The 14815-nt window shown below is 40.9% G+C and overlaps 1 protein-coding gene across 1 annotated transcript in view; it reads right to left on the minus strand.

Moving 5' to 3' along the window:
- LOC109929479 (tumor suppressor candidate 3) overlaps window positions 1-14815 on the minus strand; it is a 298117-nt gene that overhangs the window by 203115 nt on the left and 80187 nt on the right. The gene's annotated exons all lie outside the window — the stretch shown is intronic.

The raw sequence follows: 14815 nt of genomic DNA on the forward strand, positions 1-14815 counted from the left end.
CCTGCACCTTGTTGTCTCTATTTAGACAGCTTGGTTTGTTTTCCTTTTCTGTACTTTGCAAAAATTCCTGTTTTCCCGTTAAAAGAAACTCAGTAATCTCAAATTCATTGACTTTGGCACCATCTTCAACAGCATAATTCCAATCAAAATCATCTCCAAACTCTGAGACCTAAGACTCTGCTCCCTCCCTCTGCAACTGGATCCTTGACTGGCAGACCACAATCAGTAAGGAAAGGCAATAACACGTCCTCCACAATAATCCTCAACAGCCCCACAAGACTGCCTACTCAGCCCCTTACTATACTCCATATACACTCACGATTGTGCTGTTAAATTCAGCTGTAATACCATATTCAAATTTGCTGATGTCACCACTGTAGTGGGTCGGATTTCAAACAACAACAAGACAGAATATGGGAAAGATATAGAGAGCTTCGTGGCATGGTGTAAAGACAACAACTTCTCCCACAATGTCAGCAGGTTATCGACTTCAGGAAGCAGAGTGGAGGACACACCCTGTCTGTATTAATGGTGCTGAGATGGAGTCGGTTAAGAGCTTCAAGTTCCGATGAGTAAATATCATTAATGATTTATTCTGGTCCATCCATGTTGACGCTACAGTCAAGGAAGCACACCGACACTTCTACTCCCTCAGAAGGTTAAGAAAATTTGGCATGTCCACAGTGGCTCTTACCAATTTATTAGATGTACCATAGAAAGCATCTATCCAGATGCATCACAGCTTGGTTTGGCAATTGCTCTGCCTAAGGCCGCAAGAAATTACAAAAAGTTGTGAATGCAGCCTAGTCCATCACAAAAACCAGACTTCCTTCCATTGCCTCTGCTTACACTTCCTGCTGCCTCGGGTAAGCAACCAACATGATCAAAGACGCCTCCCATCCCGCTTATACTCTCTTCCAATCATTCTTCATCAGGCAGAAGGTACAAAAGTTTGAAAATATGTACTAACAGATTCAAGAACAGCATTTTCCCCACTGTTACCAACTCATGAACTGACCTCTCAAATATTAGACTTGATCTTTCTCTGCACCTTCTCTGTAGCTGTAACGCTGTATTCTGCATTCTGTTCTGTTACCCTGATGCATTTATGTAAGGTATGCTTTGTTTAGTTAGCACACAAAACAATACTTTCACTGTATCTCGGTACATGTGACAATAATAACTCAAATCAAAAATCAAATCAGCTTTGCATCATTCCACCAGCACAGATGCCCTTACATAGGTGATACGCAGTTGTGAGTATGTTTTCGGTCACAAACTGGTGAGCACATCATAGATGCTCTGGAATAAATGATGGAGGCTGTGATACCTGAAGCCACTGACTGTTTAAGAAGCAGTGGAAGCTGGGTCAGAAGGCTCTTGTGGTATGTAATGGGAGTGCCCCTACCTCTCAACCAGGAGACACTGGTTCACGTTAGATAACAAGGTGTAGAGCTGGATGAACACAGCAGGCCAAGCAGCATCAGAGGGGCAGGAAAGCTGACGTTTCGGGCCTAGACCCTTCTGAAGAAGGGTCCCCCCCCACCCCCCAGCATGCCAGAGTCTTCCAGACCTTGGACAAAAAGAGGACAGTCATCAAAGTCATTCAAAGCCATAGAACAGCATGGCCAGCAATGTGCTTCCACTCCACGTTGCAAAAGCAAAAATTACATCTTGTGAAAACATTCTTAAGTGTAATAATAAAAGCACTTAGATGCAGCAGAGGCTCACATGTTAAGAATTTGTACATGTTAAGAACTTGTACATGTTAAATATAGACAGTTTATTTGGAATAAATTGCTGTAATGATTTGTGATGTAGATCATTAATGGAGTGAATAGTGTGTTGTCAGATGGAAAGTATACCCTCGTAGCCTCAGTTGCATGCGTGTGGCAAAGTGGAGTTTCCTATTGTGCTCAGTGATACTCGGTGATTGTGAGTAATAAGTAGAACAAGATATCATGCTAACATTGAGTGCATTTATGATCAGACAGTCATGCCCAGGTTGTGGTAAGCACATGCTTATCACTTGAGCCTTTCTTGTACATTTCTCATGTGTTCTTTCTTCTGATGGAGCGGGCTCATTATACTGTCCTATGTAATCCGCTCGTTACTATGTGATTTTGCGTCATTACATGAACTGTATATAATTGGAGGACTCATTGGCAATGGCTTCCTTTCGTCTTTGTTGCAAAGATTCTAAACACACTAAAGCCAACCTCAACGGGCCGACTTCCCCATGCAAACTTCAAGCCTTACCTGGTATAAATGGTTGTGAATATAACGATGCATGATCTCCGTGCAAAATTCTTTGTATCCAGAATGCTATAATAAATAGCTTCTGGTCACATTTAAATGAGAGTTAACTAACCTCATAAGACTCACAATGTCATCCCTCCTCTGGTAGAATGTTACATCATCAGGATTTCACTCCAATGTGTCCTGCTCTGACTCTACATAATACCCATCCCCAAACTTGTTGCATCCCGCTCAGACGGGACATACTAAATTCCACTCTTTGTCTCTAAAGATATCAATGAAAGAGACATTCAGAGACACAAAGTAAAACCTTGTTGTCTTCTCATACAGAGACGCTGAGTGACTGTCATCTGAAGTATGAATATGCAAGGATTGTCGAAGTTTTATTCCAGTCATTTCTTTGACTAACCATAACAAGATAAATACTAACTGGTAGTTATTTTTTTTTTTAAAACAATGTATGGAATGGCTGGAAATAAAAGTATTTCTTTTCAAAATCAGTATGCTGTTCATCCTGTGTTGCCTATGCATTCTGAGTATCTGATTTTCATTCATTTCAGGTGCATCTCTTACATGGATGCCTTAGCAGGACAGTGTTGCAAGTTTAATAAAACCGCACGTTGATAATCCTTTCTGTCATGGTGTGAAGTCCATTTATTTCAGTAAGCCAGCGCTCAGGGGTGTAACTACAAAGCTATTTTCCTGACATGCACAGCTGCTGCAGCACCTATTGACGGTTTTGGTATTAAACAACCTTTATACAAACAGTTGGTTTGAAAAAGTCTTGCCTTACTAGTGTACAATTCAGTTTGCCAGGTAAGACTTCAGTACAGACAAGAAACTTTTAGGTATCATTAATGGCTCATGCAATAATTTTCATAGAAATTGAGCTGTAAAAGGTCCTCTCCATGAGTGACACAGTGGCTCAGTGGTTAGCACTGCTGCCTCAAAGTGCCAGGTTCAAAGCCAACTTTGGGTGACTGTCTGTGTGGAGTTTGCACGTTCTCCATATGGCTGCGTGGGTTTCCACTGAGCGTTCCAATTCGTGTTCCACGGTCCAACGATGCACAAGTTAGGTGGATTGGCCAGGGTAAATTGCCATGTAGTGTCTAGGATGTGCAGGCTTTGTAGACTAACCATGGTAAATGCTGGATTACAGGTTTTGGGTGGGGATTGGATCCGAGTGGGATGCTCTTCGAAGGGTTGGTGCGAACTCAATGCCTTTTCAGGAGAGCTCTAAAGACTCATGAAAAAAGTTACCTCATTTCTCTTTTAAATGGATGACCTTTGATTTTGTAAAAAACAAATTGCTCCTTTTTAAACAAAGAAAACAACTCTTCTGTCTTCATTCTTTGTCATTTTGAACATCTCTTTTAAATTGTTCACGGCTCTTAATTCAAGGGAATACCAACAGAGTCTATACATTTTTCCTCATAATTTAACAATTTAAGTGAAATCTGTGCAGTATTCCTTCCAAGGTCACAATATATTTCCTGAACTATAGCACAGAAATCTAAATAAAATAGTCCAGATCGGCTCTGGGCAAATTTCTATCCACCTGAATCACCTTACTCAGTTTTTCCTTGCAACCAACTTGACTAAAGATGCCCAAGTTTAACTATTCATCTTGCTTTCTTTAGTATCGAACTATTCCTGCAAAGAAAATATTCTGATTTCTTTCTCAAAACTAAACTGGCTAACTTCACTCTTCCCAACATTAATCACCAGCAGCCATAGTTTTGCTCATCCTCCTCAATCCATCAATATTTCTTTAGGTTGACCTGCTCACATTTACAATACAGTGTACCTGCTAGTTTCAGCAAGATAAATGTGATCTGTGATAGACATCCAACTCAATCTTCCTCCATTTTGAGAAAATCTGAGACTCTGGAACAGATCCTGGGAAACACTATTGATAACTTCTTTCCAATGAAAAACATTTCCCTTGTTCTTAAAGCTGCACTTTGGGGCATAACAGCAACTAAGCACTGAAATGTTGTTGAAAGGACACCTGGACTAGATCAGGCAGCAGCTCACTTGCTCTCTTAGTGGTTATGCACTTAATGTCTACCTGGATGTACACAGTAACCCTGTATTGCCTTGTGGTGCTGTGCCATGCCATGCCTTGTTGTTCCATGCCTTTTAGCTTATTGGTGCTGCAGCCAGAATCTAAATACTCACAATATTACTGTATTGACTTGCTGTTTAACATGCACACAGGGTCAGGCTGCTTGTCATGCTCATCAGTAGTCATCAGTCCAGGAGAGGGACATCGTGCTGTTTGACACATTCAGACATTAATCTCACACCTACTACACGTGCCAGCTGCCAGCATGGTAAATACACTGCACGATTTTTTTTCAACAAAATGACCAAGGCTGAATGCATTTAGGAGATAGTCTTCCATCAAGTCAAGGGGCCTGCTGTCGGTCCAGGGGTCTCAATACAGTCAATGGCGGAGACCACATACACTGCAGAAGCTTGGCCACAGTTAGTCATCTGCTTGGGACAGTCACTGTCAGCGGATAGATCCCACTACAGTCCAGCTAGATGTTGCGGCTATTGTAAGCAGTCGGGGGATCGCATACTGTCAAGTCAGGGAGCTGCAAGGACAGTAATCATGGGTTTTTGGTCAGTCCGACTTGGGCTTGTCAATCAAAATCTCTCAGGAAGCTGGAGGACAGTCAGTCCTGTGGGTCCAAAAGTTGGGTGATAGAGAAAGTGTTGCTGAGAGGGAAAGGGGTGCTGTATGGTGACTGGGATTGGGATACTGGGGGAAAAGCAGAAGCATGTGAAATGGGTTGTTCAGGTATAACAGTACACAGAGGCTTTGGTAGGGGGTACCTGATGACCAGGCCAAGCCTGGAGCTGAGGCTGTCCATCACAAGCTGCATTCGCTGATAACACTTGCCTTCTGATGGAAGCGATGTGTAACTAGAAAATGTTGGGACAATGCCCAGGGTGGGAGCAATCAGTGTCAGTTTGATGGGCAAAAGTATGCACTCCACTTCTGCTGGACATCAAGATCCTAAAGGAGCAAAGGCATCAATCATACACTTTAAAAATGCAGCTACACCACATGTACAATCACACTATTGAGCACATGAATGATACACAGTGTGACTCTGTTGTAGTTTAGAATGGTGGTCACAGGCAATGTCCACCATATCATTGGCCCTTGCAAATTGTACACAATGATGTCAATGAAGCAGAAGTTATCACTATCGACTGTAAAAGAGATGGATACTGGTCTAGTGTACAGTGATTGTTTGCCCCTCTGCCTCTTGGATTATAGAGCTGATGCCCTTACATGTGTGCGATGAGTATAATAACAGTTAATGATAACTTTCATGGTTGATGTGGGGCTGAGAATGAGAAGAGTTCACAATGCATGAAACAATCCCAAAATATTGTGTGTTGTGCACCAGCCAGTACAGGATCTCCACCAGATAGGTGGTTATCCCAAAGAGCCAAATGAGGCCCTGCATGTCTCACTATATGGAAGAGGGACTGCAGCTGTCAACTGCAGAATGTGCCAGCACTGAACTTACTCTAAGCTAAGAATCTATTCCCAAGGAGGAAGACCAGCGTGACTAACAAATTTTCCCACAGGTGTGATGTTGGTCACAGTGCTAAGAAAGCAAAGGCAGATGGAAAAGGAATAGATGTGACAGCAACTCAGGAATAGCAAAAAGATGGCATAGAAGCCAAAAAACACCAAGTACAGGCAGATGTCATGCTGCTGAGCCCCTCAGGATATATCTGAGCTACAGGGGAACCAGTCTTTTGTGCTTGTAAACACTGCATTCATTATATTTTTGTGCTTTTTTTAAAAATTGCAGACTGAAATAAGAGAAGAAACAGACTGAAACCAAGGATGGCTGTATGGTTTGAAAACAAATAATTTAACTCACATTCTGAACACTGTTTACACAGATGTGAGTTACACTTAGTGGCTTCAGACAAACTGGAGCTGAAGAGCTATGGGCAAAAAGACATTTGGTTGGCAACAAGTAGCAAATTTGTAACTGGTCACTAGTCCATAAACCAATAACACAGGTTCTCTGCCGACCAATGAATATGTGATTAGTCCTCAGATAGCTGAACAGCTTGAGGTTGTGAACAATAAGCATCTTTCGGACAATCCTAGGGTAGCATCTCCCCCCCACACCCTCGATCTCTGTAGTAAGTCACTTTAAGACAAAAAAAAAGTTTATCTTCCATTCAGCAGTTGCTGTAAGCTGTGACTTTTAATTAATGAGCCAGAGACTTACAATTGAACCAGCCACTCTGTGCTTCTTGCAAGCCAGTCTCAGCATCCAGAGGATGACTCAGAAGCAGTGACCAGCACAAGATTCATCTCAACAACCATTATGAACAGGAATCACTGAAATTCTTTTCCCAGTTTGTTTCTTCCATCCATAACACATGACTTTCTTTTCCCCCAGCTGAGTATGTGTAAGGAAAATTTATAAGGGAGTTACAGTTTTCATTATAGGCTTATGTATGAGTCTAATTATGTGTAATAAATAGTAATTCTATAAAGCACAGAAACCTGGTCCATGTTTTCTGTCAACCTCAGAATAAAAGATAGGTATATGCAGGAATTTTATATACATTTCAAAAATCTTTAATTTTTTCTGACAACTCTATGAGTAGAGTTCCAATGAATAATAATGTCCCCAAATCCATTTCCTTGGGATGAATGAGAATGCAATATTAGTGCAGGCTCCATATTTCCCCGGCACTGTGATGGAACTATGTTGACTGTTTGATTGGGACCCAAGGAATGCAGGAGTGTGGGAACCATCCACTTCTTGTGGCTGCTTTGAACATCTATACAACTGGCTCCTTCCAGGGAAAGAAGGGTGACCTGTGTGGGATCTCTCAGTCATCACCTACAAATACATCGGGACAGTGACCAATGCTATTTGTGCGAGGTTACACTGGTTCATTTTGTTGCCCAATGAGGAGGTCAGTGCTGTAGCATGGGCGGTAGAATTTGGAAACATAGCTGGCTCTCCGCAGGTGCAAGGTGCCAGCAACTTTGCACACATCGCACTGAGACATCCATATTACAAAATTCATCAGCAGGAAGGGGTTCCATTTGGTTAATGATCAGGTGACCTTGGGATCCATCCACTTCCTGGAGGTTGTCTATTACCTTGGTAGCTTCCATGCCTCCTGCATCCTGGAGCATTTCTGTGTTTCTATTGCGTTTGAAGGTTTAAAAAAAAATCATTTACAAGGCTGGTTAGTGGGGGACACGAGCTACCCACTGCAGCTATGGCTCATGATACCATTTTGCAGCCCTCTGACTGATGCAGAGTGCTGATACAATGCTGCCCAGTCTTCGACCGATACAGCTGCAAATGATAGGGGTGCTGAAATGTGGTTCTGCTGAATAGACCATCTTGGAGGGGTGACTCGAAATATATTCTAGACAGAGTGTGTCATAGTATCCAACTGTACTGGGTTTGACACAATTAGAGGAGGAAACGCAGCGATGTTCTGGATGCTGAGAAACTAGGAGAACGGGAACTCACATTGTGCATGACAGAGTTCAGCAGTGCAACGAGCCAGACACAACCTCGACAACACCCAGTTCTAGTAAACAACAGCCGGGTGCAGCTGCCAATTATGGACTGCAAAATATTCATTGGTTCTCATACCAGCATTTTGTCTGTATCATGGAGCCAAACAGCAGTCTCTATTCCGTTAGTTTACATTCTCTTTTATGACTGTCAATAAAAGCTCATTTTTGGAATTGTCTGAATGCTTGACTATCTGTGATAGATTCCCACTGGACAATGACAAGATGCTAGTCTACAGTGAGCACTGGGGGCTGAGACAGGGTGTTAAGATGGGATGTAGCCAACACAGGTAAGTTGTGCAGTCTGGAGGCTAGAGTGACTGAGGCAAGAAAATTGAGCTGTCTGCCAGGAACGTCGGCCATTCCAACTAAATGCCGTGAGCAAAATGTGTTTGGGGATGCTTTGATATAGTGCTGACAGTGAAGGGCAAGTTCAGAATGCCAACACTCGCTGGATGGTCAACCAGTGTTTAAAGATGGCACAGGCACCAGGGATACCAGTCTCTTCTGGGAGATTGTGTGTATTGCGAGTTTTCTGGCTATGAGAAGTAGAAGAATCGGTTTAGCATTGGATGATGGAAGCATCCTAGGGCAATTAACGAAGTGAGCTTGCTTGTGAGGGTACGGCAAAAAAACTCATTGGGCTTCCACAGATAGAAACCCTCCATAAACCTTGATTAAATTGAATCTTACGATATTTCGGCTAAGAGTCAATCCAGAATTTTCTTTGCAAGTTCTCTAGCTTCTCCACAAGCCTTGCTCTAAAAAAAACCTCAGAGAAATGTGAAAAACAAAGAAACAATAAAAAGCTAAGAGGAAGTTCTAAGGAAGGGTCACCAGACCTGAAACATTAACTCTGTTTTCTCCTCCACAGATGCTGCCAGACCTGCTGAGCTTTTCCAGCAACTTTGTTTTTGTTCCTGATTTACAGCATCCGCAGTTCTTTTGGTTTTTTTTTAAAGCTATGGTTCTTTCCAACTAAATATGCCAAAATGTTCAGGTTTGTTAATATATCTACGGGTAATACATCTTAACTATGACAAAAGAATTTCTTGGACACTATTTTTACAAGTATGGAGTGTGAAAAATATGAAATTGAAAATTATATTTCATTGCAAAATACACCTTGTGCAAATGAAGCATGGAAAAATCTTAAAAAGCTAATTCATACATTCTTAAACATAACAAATTTCAACAGCAAACATTGTGAACATTCACTTTTGCATTGTGCCAAAGCTCAATGACAATTTTTTGTTTCAGCCACATGAATATGTCAGCCATGGACCAGCAAACAGATGCTCAGTCATCCAGTTCACCGCATTATCCTGATGTGAATCAACAGTCATGACCACAGAAAATTGTCTCATTTTCTTATATCCATCATCCCACTATTTTATATATTTCAAATAACAAGGTATTATTCACTGCTGCACAAGTATCCTAGCTACTTTATTGATAATAGCTAAAGCCATGTTCAACATTGCCCTGATTTACAAGCTTACATTTTGCAGCACTGCACTTGTACTTCCTGTGCCTGAAAAAATCTGGGAAAGTGGACACGTTGTTCCAATTTCACATGACTTGGATGAGGATGACTACTTCAAGTCAGACAGGGCAAATCAGTTTCCTAACGTTTTTGATGGAAAACAAGCATTAGCTGGACTGAACACACAACCTTCCTCAGGTTACAGAGCTTTTTCTTCACTCTGTCTCTCATCAAAAGAAAAACATGATTTATGACATTCTTTTCCTCAAGAACTTTAACAAGGAATGAGAACTTGTCATGTTGACCCTTCAGTAAGTATTTCAAAACAGTTAATTTTCAGGTGAATTCAAAATTATTGAAAAGGTTCATGGATTCTGCCCAAAAAACAACTGTGCATAATTCCACAATAGCTGAATTATCTGAAAGACATGAAACTCTGGGCTGATAAGTTATCTTAGCTACGTTCCACGTACAAATCAGATCCATGTATGACAGTGGTGTTGGTTAATAAAATGTCCAAAATAATTTCAGATTTTAAACATGCATACTCATGGCCTGCAAGGCCCTTAAATTCCACGCCACTGTGTCATCTCCCCCTCCTCCTCAAATTTATTCTTGCTTTTTTTCTCCTCGTTTTGGATCCAGAAAATGAAACAATCTCATTTTCTTGAAACCTGATTTAAATATTGCAAGTCTGATATTCTCTAGGAATGAAAGAAATCCAAAATAGTATTTTCCTGAATTCAGATTACCTTTAACGGATCTGAAGAGGCCACTTTATACAGAAATATAATCATTACCTCCAATGCAACTCTATTATACTCAATTAGGAATTGATGCATGTTATGAAAAACAGTTCTATTCTTTAACTGTAAAATATGCAATGCATTTCGAGAGTATCATACTAGGGACTGGATATTACATACCACCACAAATATGTTTTGGGTAGGGAACCATGTAATATAGGGGAGTTGGATAGGTCACCATCTTCCCTACTACCTACAAGCACACACCGAAGGGAGGATGCCAAAATTGCCATAGAATGATTGGCCTGGGCAGTCAGGCAGGAATGGGAATTTTGATTTTTTTTTCTCCAATGTGTTTTAAATTACAGAAAGGAAGAGATGTTGCTATCATTGGAGGGTGCCCCTTGCTCATTGAGAACATGCGCACCGGGGAAAATAGCACAGCTCCACTTCCCAAATGCTCTACATTTCACAAACTCACATCCAAACCCACCCACTCCTTAGGCAACAAAATCTTTCCCAACCCTGTCCATAACCAATGTCCTCAGAATCACCTTCCTCTACAATCTTGGGACCAATTACAGTGCCCATAATGGACCCTAGCTGCTGTTGGGACTTTTGGAGCTGATGGCCAGTTAGGTTGCCTGAACGTTCCTGAGGACAGGATATCCTTCCAGTGAAGAACTTGTTTAGACTGCATACAGCACTCTATGACAGCAGGACAGTCATTCGACGAGCCACTGAGGATTTTTTTCCTATGTTGGGAGGGGTGGGGAGCCATCTGCCCCTTCATAATTTAATTTTTGCTGATCTAGCACATTAAACACTTGCAGCCACTATGACAGTAAATGTACGAAATTCTACCTTTTCAATATTTATACATCCTCCTCGATTCCCACATTATATCTGTTGAATTTAAAATGACTTGCAATAATACATATTTGCAATTCTAATTTTCCTGACTACGATGAGTTCCTAGGTTACTGTCTATTTCTGGTATGATATACGTTTTCTACCGTGAAGCCAGAAACAAAATAACTGGACACCCTGGTTCATTCCTCCTTCATTCTCAACAGGTCACCACAGCCCCATTGCACCATCCCATGTAATCACAGAAGGTGTAATGCCTGCCCATTTACTTCCTCCCTCCTCACCATCCAAGGCCCCAAACACACCTTCCAGGTGAAGCAGCTCTTTACCTGCAGTTCAATCTAGTCTCCTCTATATTAGGGAAATAAAGTGCAGTCTTGGCCATGACTATGCAGAACACCTACGTTCTGTCTGCAAAAATAAGCCTGAGCTTCAAGTTGCCTGACACTTGAAAACACCACCATGATCCCAGGCCAACATCTCTGTACCAGGTTTAGCTCAGCACAATAAAAACCAAAAGAACTGTGGATGCTATAAATCAGGAACAAAAACAGAAGTTGGTGGAACAGCTCAGCAGGTCTGGCAGCATCTGTGAAGGAAAATCAGACTTAACGTTTCCTTCAGTTCTGTTTTAGTTAGCTCAGTGCAAGTTCGAAGAACAGCACCTCAGTTTCCGCTTGGGAACTCTGCAGCCTTCTAGACTTAATATCAAGTTCAACAATTTTAAGGCTTGAACACCTTCTCCCATGTCCTTACTACAACACCCACACACCAGGCCTTGTCATCACATGGACTGCTACCATACACAACTATTCATTCTCCAAGACTGACCTTTATGCAGTCCTTTGTCAGTCCAATTGTTTTTCTCTCTGGCCTCTATCTCCACATATCGTTTACTCCTCTCCCCTCCCCATCTTCTACATAAATACCAACCTTTTCCTAGCTACCATCAGTTCTGAAGAAGGATCACTGGACCGCAATGTTAACTCTGATTTCACACCTGAGTTGTTCCAGCAATTTCTGCTTTTGTTTCTGACTTCCAGCATCTGCAGTTCTTTCCGTTTTTGCGACAAAATAATTGTTCATTGTCTGTACAATTTCCTCATTCCCCATGATAATTTCTCCTGTCTCTGCTTCTAAGGGGCCAACATTTAATTTAGTTACTCTCTTCCTTTCAATATACTTGTAAAAACTCTTAATTTTTTTTTCTCTTCTTAATTAGTTTTCTCTTTTTTACCTTCTTCTTTAAAATTTGTTCATGGTCCTTTGCAAGTTTCTACAACATTCCTAGCTATCAGATTTGCTACAGCACTATACTTCACAACATTATAAGCCTTTACTTTTAATCTAATATTATCAGTGCAAAAAGAGACAAGCTTACAATCCTGACCAAATGAATAGAAGATGTGAAGCTTTGACAATATGTCAGAGATAGTAGGAACTGCCGATGCTGGAGTCTGAAATAACAAGATGTAGAGCTGGATTAACACAGCAGGCAAGGCAGCATCAAAGGAGCAGGAAAGCTGATGTTTTGGGTCTGGACCCTTCTTTGACAATATGTCCCTTTTCAACAATATTCAAGTTCTGTATACCAGGTGGCTACTGCTAATATTATTCTTAACTTCTTTAGTAAATCACAGATAAATGTTGTTCATTAAAGTTTTGTCTTTCGAAGAGATATTTTGTTGACTACAATATTTTAAATTGTTTTTATAAATCTTTCTCATATTTATATACTGCCACACCTTTTAGTCTATATACAGATCATATAGAACTTTGGACCTGAAATCAACAAGATTTTGTGACATAATACCAACTCATATTAAAGGTTTAAAGTTTTGGCAAAGATCTGTAACTCGGGTTGTGGGTGAGTTTGCTGACTTTTCGCCAAGCTGGCTTGTTTTCATTCAAGACATTTCGTCACCATGCGAGGCGACATCATCAGTGGAGCCTCCAATGAAGCGGTTATTCTACTCCGCTTGGAATTTATACTATAATTTTTATATAATCGGAGTCAAATAACATCACTTCATTGGAGGTTCCGCTGATGATGTCACCTAGAGTGGTGACGAAATGTCTGAACAAAAACAAGCCAGCTCAGCGAGCAAGTCAAAAAGATCCTTTATTATTTTCTGTGATGAAAATTAAAGCAAACTATACATCATAAATCAGCAGGAATTAGTTTCAAAAGTGTTTAAACATTTTTGTCACATTAAATTGTTAGACTATAACACTTTTCCGCTAATATCATTATTGAACATCTCATTTCAAAAAGCACCTAAAGTTATTTGATTATTGTCCTACAAATGCTTCTTACATTTGCTGATGCCAAATAATAAATTGAACACCAGGGGTTTAGGTCACTGTACCAAAAGTCGTATCAGATGTGAGCTGCAAACAAGCAACACAGCAGAAAAAATCCTAGATGATGGGCTATAATAAGAAACAGCTGAGTGTAGCAGGGGGAAAAAAAAATAATTTGATGACAAAAGGGAATTAGCAAAAGTTTTATAACATGCTGTGCTGCAGTATTTGTTGGAACCACAAGCTGTGGCTTAACCAAATTCACTTTCAGATTTTTAGCCAGAAGATAATTCCAGCAGCACAAAGTTGCATAACATCAAATTTGTTACTATGATAGCCCACGCTAATGGGGTAAACTTAATATTTTTGCAATTATGCATTATAAACAATATCCTTAAGCAGGCCAATCACAACTTGACAGTTCCAAACAGTCAGTCTTGTTACTTCCTGCTGATAGGTTTTAATTGCATTATACTTTCATTTGTTATTACACTGGTGTTATGTTTTCTACTGGGTTTTGCTATACTTTATTCGTGGACGAAACTCTCAAAGACTTGGAAATAAGTACTGCATTTGGATTCTGTGTAAATAAAGATGCCTTTTAGGACTACAGTTTTCCAATGAAATACAACAGTTATGACCTACTTCACGTAACCTTGAGTCAATCCTATTTAAGCAGTCTGACAATTAGCAACGAGTAACATTTAGCAGAGGAGTTGGTAAAATTGGGTTTGGTATTATCACTATACATATGAAAACTAACTCAGTGATTTTGGATAATGGCACTGAGGGCAGCATATAGATGAGAAACAGGATCTATTCTTGACCCCGCCCCCCCCCCCCCCCCCCCCCCGTGGGGGGGGGCCAAGGGCAGAAATGCCTGTCCTGTGCCGCATGACTCTATTTCACCAAGTAAAAGCTCCTTGTTCCTCCTTACATTCCACAATTATCCTAAATAATGAGTTTTTTTTGTAGATGAAAGAAAGAATGCCATTTATATTTTGTCACCATGGTCACTCAACATTTCAAAGCATTTTACATCAGGATCCCACGCTATCAACATCCTTGGGTTTACCATTGACCAGAAACAGAAGTGGACAAAATGTTGTGGCTACAAGAGCAAGTCAGAGGCTAGGAATCCTGCAGCTAATAACTCACTGCCTGAAACCCCAAAGCCTGTCCACCATCTTCAAGGCACAAGTCAGTAGTGTAAAGACATACTATCCATTTGCCTGAATGAGTGAAGCACAACACTGAAGAAGTTTAACACCACCCAAGACAAAGCAGCCTGCCTCCACCACCAACGCTTAGAACATTGAACACAGAACATAGAACATTACAGCGCAGTACAGGCCCTTCGGCCCTCGATGTTGCGCCGACCTGTGAAACCAATCTGAAGCCCATCTAACCTAAACTATTCCATTATCATCCATATGTTTATCCAATGACCATTTAAATGCCCTTAAAGTGGACGAGTATACTATTTTTGCAGGCAGGGCATTCCACGCCCTTACTACTCTCTGAGTAAAGAACCTACCTCTGACATCTGTCCTATAT

The sequence above is a fragment of the Rhincodon typus genome, chromosome 1 (genome assembly GCF_021869965.1).
Source record: "Rhincodon typus isolate 14 chromosome 1, sRhiTyp1.1, whole genome shotgun sequence".
Classification (NCBI taxonomy): domain Eukaryota; kingdom Metazoa; phylum Chordata; class Chondrichthyes; order Orectolobiformes; family Rhincodontidae; genus Rhincodon; species Rhincodon typus.